General features: G+C 49.6%; 1 pseudogene; it reads left to right on the plus strand.

The window, feature by feature from the left end:
• The first annotated feature begins 3,735 nt into the window (after positions 1-3,735).
• LOC132381680 (zinc finger protein 721-like) overlaps positions 3,736-20,186 on the plus strand; it is a 93,823-nt pseudogene continuing 77,372 nt past the window's right edge.

The following is a 20,186-nucleotide window of genomic DNA, read 5'->3' on the forward strand; positions in this document are numbered from 1 at the left end:
CCGGTTTGTGACTGTGTGAGGTCTGTGTACGAGATCCGTGTGTTCACCGGTTTGTGACTGTGTGGGCTGTGTGCACACAGAACCGTGCGCGCACCGGTTTGTGACTGTGTGAGGTCTGAGTACACAGAACCATTCGCGCACCGGTTTGTGACTGCGTGAGTTCTGTGTACACAGAACCGTGTGTTCACCGGTTTGTGACTGTGTGGGCTCCGTCTACACAGAACCCTTCGCGCACCGGTTTATGACCGTGTGAGGTCTGTGCACACAGAACCGGCGCGCACCGGTTTGTGACTGTGCGAGGTCTGTGTGCACAGAACCGTGCGCGCACCGGTTTGTCAATGTGTGAGGTCTGTGTACACAGAACCGTGCGCGCACCGGTTTGTGACTGTGTGAGGTCTGTGTGCACAGAACCGTGCGCGCACCGGTTTATGACTGTGTGGGCTCTGTGTACACAGAATCGTTCATGCACCGGTTTGTCACTGTGTGAGGTCTGTGTACGAGAACCGTGTGTTCACCGGTTTGTGACTGTGTGGGCTCTGTGTACACAGAATCGTTCATGCACCGGTTTCTGACTGTGTGAGGTCTGTGTACACAGAACCGTGCGCGCACCGGTTTGTGACTGTGTGGGCTCTGTGTACACAGTACCATTCGTGCACCGGTTTGTCACTGTGTGAGGTCTGTGTACACAGAACCATTCGCGCACCGGTTTGTGACTGTGTGAGTTCTGTGTACACAGAACCGTGCGCGCACCGGTTTATGACCGTGTGAGGTCTGTGTACACAGGACCGTGTGTTCACCGGTTTGTGACTGTGTGGGCTCTGTGTACACGGTACTGTGTGTTCACCAGTTTGTGACTGTGTGGGCTCTGTGTACACAGAACCGTGTGTTCACCGGTTTGTGACTGTGTGAGGTCTGTGTACGAGAACCGTGTGTTCACCGGTTTGTGACTGTGTGGGCTCTGTGTACACAGAACCGTGTGTTCACCGGTTTGTGACTGTGTGAGGTCTGTGTACGAGAACCGTGTGTTCACCGGTTTGTGACTGTGTGGGCTCTGTGTACACAGTACCGTTCATGCACCGGTTTGTGACTGTGTGAGGTCTGAGTACACAGAACCGTGCGCGCACCGGTTTGTCACTGTGTGGGCTCTGTGTACACAGAATCGTTCATGCACCGGTTTGTGACTGTGTGGGGTCTGTGCATACAGAACCATGCGCGCACCGGTTTGTGACTGTGTGGGCTCTGTGTACACAGTACCATTCGTGCACCGGTTTGTCACTGTGTGAGGTCTGTGTACACAGAACCATTCGGGCACCGGTTTGTGTCTGTGTACACAGAACCGTTCGTGCACCGGTTTGTCACTGTGTGGGCTCTGTGTACACAGAACCGTTCGTGCACCGGTTTGTGACTGTGTGGGCTCTGTGTACACAGAACCGTGCGCGCACCGGTTTCTGACTGTGTGGTCTCTGTGTACGTCGGTTGTTTACTCTTTTCCATTGGTGCCGCCTGGCCTGTCGAGTATCTCTGGCATCTGTCTGCGTTGCTCGGGTTTCCAGCATCTGCAGATTTTCTATTTGAGCTAAAAGCTTTTTTGTCACGCTGTCTCCCTGTGACTCTGTTGTCAGGGGAACATGTTCCCTCTGTTCGCTCACCACTCAGAGAAAGTTCTGCCTGCATTTGACTCTCCAAAGCGCTATTAAATGAACAGTTCTGCCTCGGCCCGGTTTCTTCGCAGATAAAGATCCCCTGGTAATTTTGCTCAGCTTGTTCAGTGTCCCTGCGTCACCTCTTTTCACTGGCACGGAACACACCGGAGCAAAGTCCAGTGTCCGTGCTCACCTGCTCTGGGACCTCGTAATGAATTACCATTACATTAGGCGTCATGTCGATGTTATGTTTATTGACCTGTATTTCCCCGCCTGGCCCTGGCTGCCTGTTGCTTCAGTAAAGACTCGTGTAACTCCTCTGAAACACCACTCCTCTGCTTTGTACGCTGCCATTTCTTCCCTATCAAATTCCCACAACCTGGGATACACAATCAGACGTGCTTTGGGTCTCCTGGTTTGCAATGTGGGTGTTTATTAATTGTTTTATTTCAAAACACAGAAGACAAAGATCTAACCCTTTCGCTTCAGCGCCTGAAGTAGCACCTGCTTCAAAGTGGCTTCAATCATACTTTTTTTCTATGGGGAATGTGGTAACTTGCCTCAAAGGCTGTCGTCCAGTCCTACCTACACTACGTCCACTATGATAAAGTGCTTTTGAGAGATTGGTCTTGAATCACATCAGCTCCTGCCGAGGGGTGACTCGGATCCGCTACAAGTTGCCTCCCGTCACGACGTCAACAGCTGGTGTCATGTGTTTGTCTCTGTGCTCGGCTCTGGAACATCTGCACAGTGAAGATGCAGACATCGGGATGGTCTTCACGGACTACGGGTTAACACTGTCACCGCCTGGAAACTAATCTGCAGGACTCGGCCTCGATCCCACCTTGTACAACTGATCCTCCATTTCCTCACTTACAGACTCCAGTCAGTAGGGATTGGCAACAACATCCCCTCCACAATCACCGTCTGCACAGCTGCATCGCGGATCTGTGTGCCAGCCCCTGCTCTACTCGCTTTATACCTTCTGACCTTCTGCCACTGGTTTTCCTCGATTCTCTTCGGGTACACCAGCGTATCTTCACCGGGGACCGGGCGCTCGGCTGATTTACTTGGTGGATGAGTTCGTAATCTGACCTGATAATTCGCCAGTGTGTTGAGAGCAGTGAGATCTCAGTCACACTTTCTCATTTTGGAAGGGATTCACTGGGCCATCTCACCTGCAAAAACATCAGCCAGTTGACACCCGGGAGAGGGCGTACACTTGCCCCATTTGTGGGAAGGGATTCATCCAGGAATCCAATCTGCAAAGGTCTGGGGCATTTACAGTGAGGAGGGGCGTTCACTTGCTCCATTTGCGGGAAGTGATATGTTAAGGTTTGCACCCTGAATACACGTCATTGAATTCATGCCACTGAGTAACCTTTCACCAGTTCTGACTCTAGGAAGGGGATTCAGCTATAAAGCTAACATTTGAAAGCACTATTCTCTTGCTCCATTTGTAGGATGGGATTCACTCAGTCATCCCAACTTCAATCACATCAGTGAGTTCACACTGGGAAGAGGCCATTCAAATTGTGTGAGAAGGAATTTATTCGGTCCTTCCAGCTGCTGAAACAGCAGAGAGTTCATCTGACGACACACACACAATGCTGGTGGAACGCAGCAGGCTAGACAGCATCTATAGGGAGAAGCGCTGTTGACGTTTCGGGCCGAGACCCTTCGTCAGGACAGTTCGTCTGACCGAGTCCATTCATCTGCTTCTTGTGTGGAAAGGGATACAGTCAGTCACCCGAGCTCCTGAAACACCAGCAAGTTCGCAAGAGAAGTAGAGAGAAGTATACCTGTTCTGAATGTGCAAAGGGTTACATTAATCAACCCACCTTGTGAGGCACCAGCGAGCTCCCACTAAGGATAGGCCACCCTCGTGTGGTAAGTGAGCAAAGATTATATCACATGCATTGAATTCGACTGCTGTTAACTATGGTAGACATGTGACATTGACTGGATCCAAGACAGATGGCAGAGTTGAGCATGTTCTGGCAGGAGGTTTCAATGGCAGCTTTCTTACCCAGACGTCTCTGCGCTTAAGAAATCGCTGTCGGTGAACTGCGTCTCAAGCGCGCAGGCGCTGAGAGTAGGCCGGGAGATTGCGCATGCGCTCAGGGGACAAAAGGCTCCGGAGGATCGGCGGCAGGTAGGAGCGGGGGTCGGGGCGGCGGTGTCACCGGGATCGGGCCCCGCGGTCCGAGGGAGGACCGAGCTGTTCGGAACGCACTGTATAAATACCCCCCGGGGCAGTGCGCCTCCTCCGCCCCTCCCCTCTCTCTGGCTGCAATCAGCAGCCGGGCCCCGGAGGATTTCTCGCCGAGCTGGCGCCATTTCAGCGGCCTGACCGTCTTCCTGGGACCGGAATGGACAGCTCGGCTTCAGGCTTGAGAGGCCGCCGTGGCTGATATCGCCAGGCCGTGCTCGGGAGCGCAGGCGGGGGGTGGGGGGTGGGAATGGAGCGGATGGTTCACGCAGACACCGCCGAGCTCCGGCTATCGAAATCCAAGCATTTGGAACTCGGATCAAGAGAGTAATTCCGAGTTGATCCCGGAAGGAGATCAGGCAAATAGATTAGCAAACATTGAGGGTAAGTCCGATGTCTGGAACCCGATGATGGCCCAGTCTCGGGAGCCAGCGTGCTTAGCGACACTGAGGCCTAAAATAATTTACTTGCAGCGAATTCAAATGTCAATTAGTGGTGTATAGAGAAAAATAAACAAGTTCTTTAGAAAATGACCTTTGTTCTATCTCCTCTTGGTTTGGACTATTTTACCCGTGAGAACATGTTGTGTTCTGTTCTGACTGGGTACATAATGATATCAGACACCTTTGTCCCGGCTAACAATTGGCCATCATAAAAGTGTCACATATGGACACAACACTGTGACAGCTCAGGGTGTTCCAGACTCACAGTTTAATTCCAGCATCATTCCGTAGGGAATCTGTATACGTCCTCCAGTGGAATGAATGGGTTTTCCCCAAGTGCTCCCATTTCCTCCGACAGTCCAAAGACCAGGTAGGTTATTTGATCACTGTAAATTGTTACACCATTCGATTAGGGTTAGTCAGTGTCGTGGGGTTGCTGGGTCCTTCTGTATCAATAAATAAAGATTCTTCATCTCCAGTGAAAAACTCTAATCACCTCCCCTTTATATTCATTAGGGTTACGATTGATGTATCCCCACTGTTAATCATTTGGTGAGGTGGTCACTGTAATTTGAAAGTCTCCAGGCAGCAGTCCTGTAAGTGTGATGTGCTTTGAGCAGGACAGGGCAACGTGCCCTGAACTTGAAGTTATACTAATGGAGAGAGACCACCTGAGCTGAGCCACAAATTGGAGACAGACAGAGCATTTTCTGGTCACTCTGATTGACTTATCTGTACCCAGTTACAGGACGAGCTGTTCCTCCATCTTGGGTTGAGCCTCACATGTGACGGTGTGATGTCAGGACTCGCCACAGAGACTGGAATTCTCTCATCTGAAATGCTGTCATTCACCCATTGACGTCTTTCCTTAAATCTTTTCACAGGGCGGAAAATGCAAAGGGTTTGTGTACGGCAATCTCAAGCACAATACGATTTGCTCCATCTGCCAGTTCAACAGCACCTGAACACCGTTCGCCCGTGAGTGTGGTGGAAGCGAAGCCGAAGAAGACAACACACCAGTCGCAGCCAGTAGAATCCGAACCCGTGGGGGAGAGGCCGTTCGCTTGCTCTATGAGATTTGGATAAACCCACCTGGAGTGAAACCTGGTAAAGTTATTGAAGGAGTCACCAGATATTTCCTTTGTAGCAACAGTAATTAGTTGTTGACCTGTGGAGAAGAAGATGTATCTCATTTCAGCTGGAAACTTGCTTTGTGTCTGAAAGGAGGTATTTTGTTGTAACTCGCAGACACCCATTGGAATCGGGGTGCAGAGAACACACCAGATTTGTTCACCAGAGATCAGTTCTAGGTTGCACAAGGGGTTCACTACTACGTGTGTCATCTGACTTGATGGATTGATAGCGGAGAGGTACCTTTCACCTGCTGTTATTGTCGGAAGGGATTAACTTACTCTCAGAGACACCAGAAAGTTCACACTCACCTGCTCTGTGTGAGGGAGGGGACATTCTCAGCCATCGATCCCGAGCGTCCAACGGCGAGTTCATACCGTAAACAGTTTAGCTGCTGTGACTGTGGGATGTGATTCGTACTGTCATCCAAGCTGAAGACACGTCAAAAGTAATGCACTGCTGAGAGTCTGCGTGTAGGAAGAGGTTCGCGTTCTCAGCCCACCGGCGGACACGCCAGTGAGTTCTATTTGTAGGAGGGGGTTCACTCGCTGATCTCGCGTGATGAGGCACCAGCGAGTTCACTCTGGGCAGAAGTGGTTCGCCTGCTCAGACTGCGGGAAGAGATTTACCCAGTCGTCTCACCTGCAGGAACACCAGCGAGTTCACACTGGGGAGAGGCCGTTCGCCTGCTCCGAATGTGGGAAGAAATTCAGCAACTCGTCCAACCTGAAGATGCACCAGCGAGTTCACTCCGGGGAGAGGCCGTTCACCTGCTCGGAGTGTGGGAAGGGATTCACTCAATTGTCTCATCTGCAAGCACACCAGCGGATTCACACCGGGGAGAGACCGTTCACCTGCTCTGAGTGTGGCAAGGGGTTCACTCACTCCTCGAACTTGATGATGCACCAGCGAGTTCACGCTGGGGGGAAGCCGTTCACCTGCTTCGACTGTGGGAAGAAATTTCTTCAGTCATCTCATCTACTGGCACACCAGCGAGTTCACAGCGGGGAGAGACCGTTCACCTGCTCTGAATGCGGGAAGGGATTCACTCAGCTGTCCAATTTGCAAGCCCACCAGCGAGTTCACACCGGGGAGAGGCCGTTCACCTGCTCTGAGTGTGGGAAGAAATTCAATAACTCATCAAACCTGATGATGCATCAAAGAGTTCACTCTGAGGAAAGGCCGTTCACTTGCTCTGAATGTGGGAAGGGATTCACTCAGTTATCTCATTTGCAAGCCCACCAGCGAGTTCACACCGGGGAGAGACCGTTCATCTGCTCTGAATGTGGGAAGAATTTCAGTAACTCCTCCACCCTACTGAGACACCAGCGGGTTCACTCTGAGGAAAGGCCGTTCACTTGCTCTGAATGTGGGAAGGGATTCACTCAGTTGTCTCATCTGCAAGCCCACCAGCGGATTCACACTGGGGAGAGACCGTTCACCTGCTCTCAATGTGGGAAGGGATTCTCTCAGTCATCCAACCTAGTGACCCACTACCGAGTTCACACTCAGGAGAGTGTTTAAATAAGCAGCCTGCTGGATATTTAACACTCACAGTTTCTGAATCCAGTGACAAGTTCATGACTTTCTGTTTGCGTCAGACTCTGCAAACATTGCTGCTGCTTAACATTCTCAGCCCTCAGCCATCGATCCTGAGCGTTTCTGTACCCTGGTTTGTGGACGGGGGGAGCTTCTTCCTCTGACATTCACCTCGTGGAATGTGTGGGTTTCCCTGGGGACTCCAGCTTCCTCCCGCAGTCCAAACGCCTGCGGGTTAGTAGGTAAACTGGTCGTTGTAAATATTCCTGTGATCAATTAGGTTGGGGTTAATCGTATTTGTCAAAGGTTGCTAGGGTGACGTGGCTCGAAGATCGACAAGAGCCTACACTGCATTGTTTCACTAAATAAAATCTCTGGGCTGACGTTGATTATTAAACTCCTCCCCTGCTCTTTTCAGCGTAATGGGTCATTTTCCAGATTTACCAAGGGCCGTGTGTCACACAGCTGGGTTGTTACAATGCTCCACTGCCCTCTGAAGCCTGAAAGCAGACCGGGGAATCATTGATTGGATGTTCAATTGAGCAGGGTCGGAAACCAGAGACGGGTCAGTAGGGGGCAGGGTTTGGAACTCTGGACACACATATATCCGTTTTCAACCCTTGGACAAGAGGGTGTATTTCATCCCAGCTGGAAACACGCACCTGCTTCCTGTCTGAAATGTGGTTTTGTTTAAACTTCTCATCGAAGCCCATTGGAGTTAGGGGCTGGAGAACACACCAGCACAGTCTCACTAGAGATCAGCTGCCGAGAGATTGATCTGAGCTGACGAGATGGCAGAGGGCTCAAAGCAGGGAAACGTCACTCACCTGCCGAGTGTGGGAAGGGAGTTTAGCGGTCATCCATCCTGCAGGTACACCAGCAGGTTCACACTGGGGAGAGGCCGAATGTCTGGGTGGGGATATATTCAAAAGCCCAGTCTGAAGATTCATCAGCAAGTCCACACCACTGGGAGACAGTTCACCTGTTCCGACTGTTCAAAGGGGATTCATTGTGTCGTAAACTGAAGGGACATCGGAAAATTAACTCTGGGAAGAGGTCGCACACCTGCTGCTGGTGTGGGAAGGGACTCACTTGGTCATATCAACTGCTGAATCTCACGATAGTCCACACTGGAGAGTGGCCATTCTCCTGCTCTGTGTGTGGAATGGGATTTAGTCAGGCATCAGAGCTGGGTGGGGTCTTTCAGGTGCTTTAAATGAACGAAGGCAATTCCTCAGTCATCCCAACTGCTGAAGTACACTAAATTCACACGGGGAGGCAGTTTAAGTAACTCATGTTGAATTTTTAACACCCGTATTTGGTGAGTTCAGCTGTAAGTTCGTTGGTGAGTGTTGGTGTCAGATTGCTGCTCTGCGTCACACGTGGAACAGAACGTTGGTCTCTGGGCAGAGTATGGGTTTGTTTTGTTGACATTGGATTTAATTTGACTGGAGCTTAATATCTTGAATCTGTGATGAATAAACCAGTTCAGTTGTAATTCTTGAGTTTCAGGTCTTTGCTGACTCTGCCGCAAACTCAGTGCGCAGTAGAGAGGCCATTCTGCCCCTCTGCTGGTGTTCCTGTTCTGCTCGTCCCATCACCCTGTAGTGATGTTCTTGTCTCTCTCTCTCTCTGTTCCCCTTCAGTCCATCCCTGCCGCTCCCCTCAGTCTGTCCCCGTAGTGATGTTCTTGTCTCTCTCTCTCTGTTCTCTCAGCTTCCCCTTCAACCCATTCCTGCCGCTCCCCTCAGTCTGTCCCTGTCGTGACGGGTTCCGAACGGTCACCGCTCTGGGTGAAGTGACCTCACCGATCACCTGGTCTCCCACAACTCGCACTCGCTCTTCCTTCAAACTTTATTTACTCGTGCACCGGGACAACAGTCCGGCCCCCGTCACCGAACTGTTCTGAAACTTCAGCTCAGAGTTGTCAATTTTATATCGATATTGACCGATTGAAGCTTCTAATCCCTTATTTGCAAACATAGAATTCCAATCATGATACATATCTTGCAGGTGTTAACAACCAACAAAGCCACATGAAATTTACCCCTTTATTTGCATTCAATCTGGTTTAAAACGGCCTTAGTTTTGTTAGAGTGATCGTCCGATGGGAACCGTGTGCTTCTCACTCCTTCATCTCCGTTACCGTGTTCTGGTCTGCTCGCGTCCCGGGTGTCCGTGCTGTACAAAGCGAGAATTCCTCACAAGCACCGCGCTCCGTTCCGCTGCCGCCTCACTTAACCCTCGCCATGCCGCAGCTGCCTCAGGAATTTCCCTGCGTGACTTCCAGCAGACTGATTTCAGATATTCTCTGTGCCTTAATCATATGACTGGGGTGGGTGGGGGGGAGGGTTGCAGTGGGAAATCAGTTCTTATTTCCAGCTGAATGGTAAAATTATTTGCTAAACAAATGAATGAGCAATAATTTCCTAAATCTGAATGACAATAAATCTGAAATATATTTGCCTGGTCCCAGTGCCAAGAGAGATAAACTTCTTGTTCTGCTTAAAAACCTGGCTCCCCTTTGTCATGTACCTTCCACTATGTCATAACATCTGTTCAAAGGCACATTTATTACTAATGATAAGAAACATCTCTCCTCATGGTCAGAGGCTGCTTTTGAGTTACAGTCATTTTTATTCAAGTTTTCAGGCTATGCTTTGGCTACTCTCTATGCTGGGTGTCAACTCCTCCGCTTCAGTACAGTTGCATCATCCACCCTTCCCTTAGTTGCACAATGATCAAGGACATTACACATTCATGGCCACGTACACTGAGCTTATTGCAAAGCACTATGGGATTATAGGGGTTCCGTTTTTGTTGCATAGAAGTAAATACTTAAAAGGTCGCAGAAGTTTTGAATACATTTCCATATCTCGTTCAATCAGAATTAACAAGCCTGGGTGCTAACCTTGATTCAGATTTGAACTTTCAATCCCACATCAGGAAAGTGACCGGAGCAGCATTTCTACCCTTCAGAAATATTGCAAAGGCGCAAGAGAATCTGCAGGTGCTGGAAATCTGAGTAACACACAAAAAGTGCTGGAGGAAGTCAGCAGGCCAGGCAGCGTCTATGGAAAGAGGTACAGTTACGTTCAGTACCGAGGACCTTTGCACAACTGGAGAAATGAGGATGAAGAGTTGATTGAAAAGGTGGGAGAGGGGAGAATGAGCCCTAAGGTGATAGGTGAAAACTGGGAGGGGGGGGGGGGAGGGAATGAAGTAAAGAGCTCATAATAAGAGGGCAGTCCAATAGGAGGGGACCACCAGAGGGAGGCGATGGGCGGGCAAAGAGATGAGGTGCGAGAGGGCTAACTGGATGGGGAATAGTGAATGGGGGGCCATTACTGGACATTTGAGAAATCAGTGTTCACACCATCAGGTTGGAGGCTACCCAGACGGTATATGAGGTGTTGCTCCTCCAACCTGAGTGTGGCCTCATCATGACAGGCGAGGAGTCCATGGATGGACATGTTGGAATGGGAAGAGGAATTAAAATGGGTGGCCACTGGGAGATCCCGCTTGTTCTGGCAGACAGAGTGTAGGTGCTTGGCGAAATGGTCAATGAGGTCAACATGGATACAGGAAGCAGCAATCAATCATCAATGTTCCCCTCCACCTCCACTCTCCCCCGTCTAGCAGAACTTCTCCTCACTCTTAATCATTTCTCCTTTGGCTCCGCCCACCTCTTTCAAGCAAAAGGGTAGCCATGGGCACTCGCATGGGTCCCAGGCTTTTCGTTGGAACAGTTTATGTTTCAAGCCTACACCAGTGTCTGCCCCCCACTTATGCTACACTGCAATTGTGCCGCTTCCTGCAAAGCTTGTTAACCTCAAAAACTTTGCCTCCAACTTCCACCCTGCCCTCAAATTTACCTGGTCCATTCCTGACACCTCCCTCCCTTTTCTCAATCTCGCTGTCTCCATCTCTGGAGACAGCTTATCAACTGATGCCTATTATAAACCCACAGACTCTCACAGCTACCTGGACTGTACCTCTTCCCACCTTGTCACGTGTAAAAACGCCTTCCCCTTCTCTCAATCCCTCTGTCTCCACCGCATCTGCTCTCAGGATGAGGCTTTTCACTCCAGAACGGCGAGGTCTTCCTTTCTCAAAGAAAGGGGCTTCCCTTCCTCCACCATCAATGCTGCCCTCAACCACGTCTCCTCCATTTCAAGTACGTCTGCTCTTACCTCATCCTCCCGCCACCCTACCAGGGATAGGGTTCCTCTTTTCCTCACCTATCTCCCCACCAGCCCCTACGTCTCTTCATCTCTCCCCACTGATCTCCCTCCTTGCAAGAGGAACAAGTGCTACACCTGCCCCTGCACCTCCTCCCTCACTACCATTCAGGACCACAAAAGTTACATTCCCTTAAATTAAAGCAAATTCCCTCAAAAGGTAATTGACAGGTCAGTGTTTTTGAACTATGCTTCTATACGGTGGGTATCAACACCAAAAGCTGTAAGGGGTTCAGACTCGGTTCACACGAGTGAACGCCAACTCAAAGCCTGTTCATCTATTTAAACTTGACTTTAACTGACATCGTTTTGCCTTTTAGTTTCATGTTCTCACTATTCCCTTTGGAAGCCAGTTTGAAGAGATTATCTGTGGGAGCGTGTTCTATAAATTATTATTATTGACGTTATGGTCTACTCTAGTTTGTCCATTTTGGCTGCTTCTGAGGACCACAGAATAAGAACCAGGTTTATTATCACTGACACACGTGGTGAACTGTGCTGTTCTCTGCCAGCGGAACAAAGCAGGGCATAACATCACTGTCACAATCATAAATAATAGTGTTCATGTACCCCTCCCTCTCTCTCCACTCCTTCCTTCCCTCCCACTCCCTCCTCTCCTCCCATTCCCCCTCCTCCTCCTTCCCATCACCTCCCTCACATCACTTCCCTGCCCTCTCCCTTACAGCCCCCCCTCATTTTCCTCTTCGCCAGACACTCTCAATCTCCCCCTCCTCTCATTTCCTTCCCTCCCCTCTCTCCGTCTCTCCAACGTTCCATCACCACCTCTGTCCCTCGTACTACGCTATCACATTTCTTCTCCATTCCTACCCTCTTCCCATCACTCACCCTCCGTCTACCACTCCCTGTCTCCCACACTAACTATTCCCACTCCACCTCCCTCCATCCCACCCTCTGTCCCTCCCACCATGACTCTGCCACTCTCCCCCCTTCCTTTCCCTCCCACTGAACCATCATTTCACTCTCCCTCTACCTCACTCTTTCCACTCTACCATCTTCCCTCCCTCTACTCCTCACACCCTCTCCCCCCTAACCTCCTTCACTCCTGGTCCTTCCCTCACACTGGCTTTCTGAGCTTCGCTTCCATTTCCAACTCCCACTGCAAGGCTCCCTGCCCCCCACCACTTCCACTCCCTCTCCTCCTTCCTCCACCTCCCCTCCTCTCTCCTCTCCTTCCTTCATCCCCTAACCCAACCTGCCCAAACCACCTATCTCGTACTCTCTCCATCTTGGCCACCTGCTGCTTTCTCGCTCTCCCCACTCCTGCCTTCCCAATCCCTCTCTCCTCCCTTTCTCTCACCCATCCTTCTCTCTACCACCTCCCTCCTCTAATCTTCTCCCACCCTTCCTCCCTCTACCCCTCGCTGTCCCCCTCCCACCACCCATCTTGCCCTCCCACCCCTTCCCTCCTTCCATCCCTCTCTCTACCTCCTCTATCCTTCTCACCCTCACTCCCTCTCCTTAATCAATAACTCAACTTCACTTCCCTAAGCCCTCAACCCCCCACCCAGTGCCGACCCTTCTTCCTGTTATGGTCTGGTCCGGAGCCCGCTTGCCGGGTCTTGATTCGGTCCGTGGACTCCGGGTCTTGTAGCCGTCCCTCCTTTCACCCTTAAGCCCAAATAGGATCATCCTGGCTTAAGGAGATGCACCTGAGACCTATCGGCTGGCAGGTGTATATAAGGGGCTCCTGGACCGAGTCTAGTTTTGGGGATCGGGGGTCGTCATCCTGTTGCGACCCGGCTTGGAGTACCCACCGTTAATCATCTCGTTCTGTAAGTCCGTTGTTGTAGTCACCCTGGATCGAGCTCCCTTCTGATCCCTTACCACTGTTGGGTAAGCAGGCTGGTGGAAGGGCTCTGACCCTTTCCTACCCCTCTCTTCCAACGGGTTGTGCCCAGGTGCTCCACGTCTTGCCCAAGCCCCAGTGTTCCTGCCCGGGAGGCGGTCCTGCCCAGGGGGCTCTCCTCCCGGCATTCCTTGTCCCATAGACCCATCCTTTAGCCTAGCCAGGGTCCTGCCATCGCCATGAACTCTCTGAACCCCAGGATCATCTTTGCTTGCCACGGTCTCCCCATCTTGTTCTATCCTTTAGTTGTTCCTGTCTTGCCCCTAGTAATTCAGTGCCTGGGTCCTGCATTTGGGTCCAGTCTCCACGTCCCCTTGTGACACTTCCTCTCTACCCCTCCCAACTCACTCCCACTGTCACATCTCCCCCACTTAATCCTCCCTTTCCCCTCCTCCTCTCCATCACCCTCAATCCTTTCCTTCCCCATCCTCCTCTCCTCCCCCACCCCCTGTGAACAACAATGGAATAGATTGATTAAACATTTTGACTGAGTCATGTTAGAAATGATTCCTGCTGGGGAAACAAGTTCACCCAGATACAGAGGGGCTTCTCCGCAAAGGATTCTCAGCTCGATTAATCAGCTACATGTGCCAAAACGGTTCACTTCCCACTGTCACCCCTCCCTACCTTCCTTTTCCACATCCCATGTTGCCTCCCCTTCCTTTCCATTTCCCCCTCCCTCCATCACTCCTGCCTTATGCAGTCCCCCCTCCCAATTCTACCTTCCTCACCCACCATCACTATCTGCCTCCACCACCCCCTCCTCCCCTTCCCTGCCTCCTACCCTTTCCTCCCTTGCCCACCCTCCTCTCCTCCACTTCTCTTTCTCTTCCTTCCCCACCCCACCCTCTCATTTTATCCCTGCCAGCTACGACGGAATAGATCGATCAAACATTTTTACTGACTCAGGAATTGCTCCCGCTGGTGAACTTGCAGTACGGGAGCCAAGATAAAAATGAGTTACCTTCAAAACCAGCGTGAATACAGAGAGGCTTCCTCGTGTCGGAGGCCTGATGGATTCTCAGCTCAATCGACCAGTCACAAGCAACCCCCTTCCCCCCCCCCACCTTCTATGCCTCCACCTCCCTCTCCGCACCCCCACAGTCGCCTCTCTTCCTCCTCAGCCCACCACATGAGGAGAGATGCTGCCCATCCCACGTGCTAGCGAGGGTAAGAATCGGATGACGTGGCAGATGAATGCGATGCTGAGGAACTGGTGCAGGGGACAGGGGTTCAGATTGATGGGTCATTGGGATCTCTTCTGGAGAAGGTGCGGCGAGTACAAGAGGGACGGGTTACATCTGCAGCCGAGTAGGACCAACATCCTTGCGGGCAGGTTTAGTGGAGCTTTAAACTAAGTGGGCAGGGGGATGGTGTGGTGAACTATGTGCCTGTCTGGACACGCCCCCTGCTGACTGCCCCTGTGGCTCCTCCCACACTGTCTCCCTGTGGTGAACTACATATACCCGTCTGGACACGCCCCCTGCTGACTGCCCCTGTGGCCCCTCCCACACTGTCTCCCTGTGGTGAACTACATATACCTGTCTGGACACGCCCCCTGCTGACTGCCCCTGTGACTCCTCCCACAGACCGTGGCTCCTCCCACACTGTCTCCCTGTGGTGAACTACATATACCTGTCTGGACACGCCCCCTACTGACTGCTCCTGTGGCTCCTCCCACAGACCGTGGCTCCTCCCACACTGTCTCCCTGTGGTGAACTACATATACCTGTCTGGACACGCCCCTGCCACGCCCCCTACTGACTGCTCCTGTGGCTCCTCCCACAGACCGTGGCTCCTCCCACACTGTCTCCCTGTGGTGAACTACATATACCTGTCTGGACACGCCCCTGCTGACTGCTCCTGTGGCTCCTCCCACAGGCCCCTGTATAAAGGCGATCTGAGGCCTGACGCTCGGCCTCAGTCTCCAGGACATAGTATGATAGACACTCACTCCTGGTTCCTTCTTCCAGTCAATAAAAGCCGATATCTCGCCTTACGTCTCAGTGTGAGTTATTGATGGTGCTGAGGGTGAGGTTGTTGGTCTACAAACAACAGAAATCTGTAATGAGACTCCGAGCAAGAAGAGGCTGTTGATAGGGTAAAACTGCAAAAACAACAGGTTGAGTTGCAATGTAAAGGTGGACAAAAACAAGAAGGGTGATTGCAGGACTGGGGGTTTTATATTTGAATGCGGTGTATGGAATAAAGTAGATGAACTTGCAGCACGGTTACAGATTTGAATGTCTGATGTTGTTGGAATCACCGAATCGTGGCTGAAAGAAGATTATAGCTGGGAGCTTGATGTCCAAGAATACTCATTGTATTGGAAGGACAGGCTGGTAGACAGTGTACAGTTCTGTGTGCACTGTATTGTGTACAGTTCTGGTCACCAACTTACTGCAAAGATGTCAACAAAACAGAGAGTTTACAGAGGAAATTTACTTGAACGTTAACTGGGTTTCAGCACCCAAGTTTCAGAGAAAGGTTGAACAAGTTAGGTCTTTATTCTTTGGAGCGTGGAAGGTTGAGGGGGGACTTGATAGAGGTATTTAAAATTATGAGGGGGATAGAGAGAGTTGACGTGGATAGGCTTTTTCCATTGAGAGTAAGGGAGATTCAATCAAGAGGACATGAATTGAGAGTTAAGGGGCAAAAATTTAGGGGTAACACGAAAGGGAACTTCCTTACTAAGAGAGTGGTAGCTGTGCGGAATGAACTTCCAGCAGAAGTGGTACAGGCAGGTTCGATTTTGTCATTTTAAACAAAAATTGGATAGGTATATGGACAGGAAAGGGATGGAGGGTTATGGGCTGAGTGCAGGTCAATGGGACCAGGTGAGAGTAAGCGTTCGGTATGGACCAGAAGGGCCGAGATGGCCTGTTTCCGTGCTGTAATTGTTATATGGTTATATAGACAGGGGTTGGCGTGGCTGTTGATAGAAACTGAAATCAAATCAGTAGAAAGATCTGCCATATGGTGGGTAGGTGTTGAATCATTGTGGGTAGAGCTAAGGAACTTGAAGGGTAAAAAAAAATACTGATGAGGTTTTATACAGACCCCCAAACAGTAGTAAGGATGGACTACAGATTACAACGAGAAATAGAAAATGCATGTCAAAAGGGCAACGTTGCAATAGTCATATGAAAACAAGCGTGATTTTTGATCTGCTGTTAGAGAACGAGCAGGGCAGGTGAAAGAAGTTTGTGTAGGGGAACACTTTGCATCCAGTGACCACAACGCCATTAGATTCAAAGTAAATTTGAAAAACGATATAGGTCTTGTCTGCGGACTGAAATTGAAATTCTAAATAGGAGAAAGGCCAATTTTAACAGTATCGGAAAGGATCTAGTAAGTGCGGGTTGGGAGAGACTGTTTTCTGGCAAAGGTGTACTTGGTAAGTAGGAGGCCCCCAGAGGTGAAATTTTGGGAGTACAGAGCCTGGATGTGCTTGTCAGAATCAAAGGTAAATGTAACGCCCAGGCCATCGCTTGTGTATGTCTAGGGGAAAATCCGTCCACCCGCCAAACCGGGTCTCACGTTTGCGTGGATGCTGTGAAATGCACTCTGGTACAAACTCGCACTCACAATACCGGACAGCACACGAAACTCATCAAAGTTCAACCAATTCTTGCACAACCGTTGGAGCTCAATTATCGAAGTCTTCGGTCCACTATTCGATCTTCTCCGACCTCCTCGACCCGCCGCCTGGGGCCAACCTCGGTGGTCGGCCAGAGCGCGTCCAGCACCTCCTTCCTCTATGGTTCTCCTCCCGAGAAACCCGCGCACTCGCTCCGGGTTCCCACACATACAGATAGAACAACATTGTCACCATTGGTTAGTTGCTCCGTTCTCAATAACTATATCCCAAACATTTCAACTAAACAGAGCATTACCTCATCAGTTACCCACATCATTATAACTCTACAGAGAAGCCATTTTATATATGCAGTTTACAGTTAACATGGAGTTAATAATCTGAGAACCCTACATAAAGATAACGGAGTCAATAGAAGTGGCCCCTGTGCAGAGAAGGAGGAGTTTGCTGTCCTGAGGTAAATCAGTGTGCACAAATCTCCGGGGCCTGACGAAGTGTTCCCTCAGACACTATGCCAGACAAATTCAGAAGTTGCCGGAGCCCTAGCAGAGATGTCTAAATCATCCCTAGCGATAGGAGAAGTAGCAAAGGATTAGAGGTCGGCCAATGTTGCTCCTCTGTTTAAAAAGGACTAAACATGAGCCTGGAAATGAAAGGCCAATGAGTCTGATGTCAATAGTGAGCAAGTTATTGGAAGATATTCAAAGGGACTGGATATATAAGCATTTAGATAGACAGGGACTGATTAAAGACAGTCAACACTTATCCGAGGTAGGTCATGTCTAACCAATCTTACAGAGTTGTTAGAGGAAGTTACCAGGAAAGTGGATGAAGACAAGGCAGTGGATGTTGTCTACATGGACTTTAGTGAGGCATTTGACAAGGTCCTGCATGGGAATTTCAGTCGCTCTGCATTCAAGATGAGGTAGTAAATTGGATTAGACATTGGCTTTGTGGGAGAGGTCAGAGGGTGGTAGTAGAGACATGCCCCTCTGACTGGAGGCCTGTGACTAGTGGAGTGCTGCAGGGATTGGTGCCGGGTCCATTGATATTTGTCATCTGTGTCAAGGATCTACAAGTCTGTAGATGATAATGTGGTCTACACCAAATGGATGACAGCAAGATTGGGGTTGAAGTGGACAGCGAGGAAGATTTTCGTGGATCTGGATCAGCTGGAAAACTGGGCTGAAACATGTTGCCGTGACTGGGGGATTTGAGTTATAAGGAAACATTGAATAGATTGAAACCTTGCTCCTTGTAATGCAGAAGATCGTGAGGAGATTTCATAAAAGTACACAAAATTACCAGGTGTGCAGACAGGGTAAGCGCAGGCAGGCTTTTCCCCACTGAGGTTGGGTAGAACTACATCCAGAGGTTAGGGATGAGGATGAAAAGGTAGAAAAGTTTAAGGGAACATGAGGGGAAACATCTTCACTCAGAGGGTCGAGAGAGGGTGGAACGAGCTGCCAGCACGAGCGGTCCATTCCTGCTCTTCACCTCTCACTCCAAGTGTGGGGAGATGAGTTAAGTTTGGATAGAGACATTGATGGTAGACTATGATCCTGGTGCAAGTCGATGGGCGTAGGTAGCTTAAGTAGTTTCAGCATGGAGTAGATGGGCCAAAGGGCCTGTTTACAGAAACATAGAAAATCTACAGCACAATACAGGCCTTTCGGCCCACAATGCTGTGCCCAACATGTACTTACTTTAGAAATTACCTAGGGTTACCCATAGCCCTCTAGTTTTCTACACTCCGTGTACCTATCCAGGGGTCCCTTAAAAGACCCTATCGTATCCACCTCCACCACCATCGCCAGCAGCCCATTCCACGCACTCACCACTCTCAGCGTAAAAAACTTATTCCTGACATCTCCTCTGTACCTATTTCCAACCACCTTAAAACGGTGTCCTCTAGTGATATCCATTTCAGCCCTGGAATAAAAAGCCTCTGACTATCCACACGATCAATGCCTCTCATCATCTTGTACACCTCTATCAGGTCACCTCTCATCCTCCGTCACTCCAAAGAGAAAAGGCCAAGTTCACTCAACCTATTCTTGTAAGGCATGCTCCCCAATCCAGGCAACATCCTTGCAAATATTTTACCCATACCCTTAATCATGATGGCTGAAGGGGGATGAAATGGGGAATTTAGCACTTGTTTCCAGTTCAATGGCAACTTGTTTCCTAAACCAATGAATGACCAATAATTTTCTAAATCTAAAAGAAGATGAAACTGAAATACTTTTGCTTAGTCCCAAGGCCAAAAAAGATAAACTTTTTTTATATAAACTTAGAAACTAAGGCACCCCTTGTAAAATCAGAATTAATAAGCATGGGTTTTATCCATGATTCAGATTTGAATTTAAAACCCCACATCAAGAAAGTGACCACAGCGGCATTTCTAAACTTCAGGTATATTGCAAAGGTATGCCTGTTGCTTCAAAAATTAATTCACACCTTTATTTTTACTGATCTTCCAAAGCAATCTATTCACAAACTCATTGAAACTACCACGGCTACACTTTGACCTAAAACCAGGATGAGGGGGCATATCGCCCCCACCCTAGCTCCTCTGCACCGGCTTCCCATATCTTTTAAAATTGATTTTAAAGCTTTCAATGGTCCGGGACCAGAATACATCACGGAATCGCCTTCGTTTTATAATCCTGCTCGAGCTCTCAGGTCTTCTGCTGTTCCTTTAAATTTAACCTATTTCCCTCAAAAGGTAATAGGCAGATCAGCTTTTTTGAACTATGCTTCAATACGGTGGGTATCAGTAGCAAAAGCTGTAAGGGGTTCAGAGTCAGGTCACACTTGTGAATGCTGACTCAAAGCCTGTTCATTTATTTAAACTTGATTTTAACTGACATCTTTTTGTCTATTAGTTTCAGAATCAGAGTCAGAATCAGACCTTAATCGCCAAGTACCTGTGCACATACAAGGAATTTACTTCCGGCAGATGTTGTCTCTCTGCTCATAACAATAATAATGATAAATATAAATGAAAATATAGATTATACATACATGTTTGCACTTTATCCCATTGGAAGCGACTTTGATGAGATTATCTGTGGGAAAGTGTTCTATAATTTATTATTATTGACGTTATGGTCTAGTTTGTACATTTTGGCTGCTTCTGAGGACCACAGAATAAGAACCAGGTTTATTATCACTGACACACGTGGTGAACTGTGCTGTTCTCTGCCAGCGGAACAAAGCAGGGCATAACATCACTGCCACAATCTTAAATAACTGAAGGGGGATAGGAAGATGGTGTTCATGGACCAATCCCTCCCTCTCCCCTCCCTTCCCTCCATCCTCTTCTCCCCATCACCTCCCTCACATCTTTTCCCCTGCCTCTCCCCCACAAATCATCTTCTCCTTCAATCTCCTCCCCCCTCTCTCTCAATCTCCCTCTCCCCCCACTTCCGTCCTTCCCCTCCCTCTCCCCCTCCCCAACTTCTAATCAACCCCCACCACCCCCTCCCACTACTGTCTCTGTCACACTC

This window comes from Hypanus sabinus, chromosome 26 (genome assembly GCF_030144855.1).
Source record: "Hypanus sabinus isolate sHypSab1 chromosome 26, sHypSab1.hap1, whole genome shotgun sequence".
In the NCBI taxonomy this organism is placed as follows: Eukaryota; Metazoa; Chordata; class Chondrichthyes; order Myliobatiformes; family Dasyatidae; genus Hypanus; species Hypanus sabinus.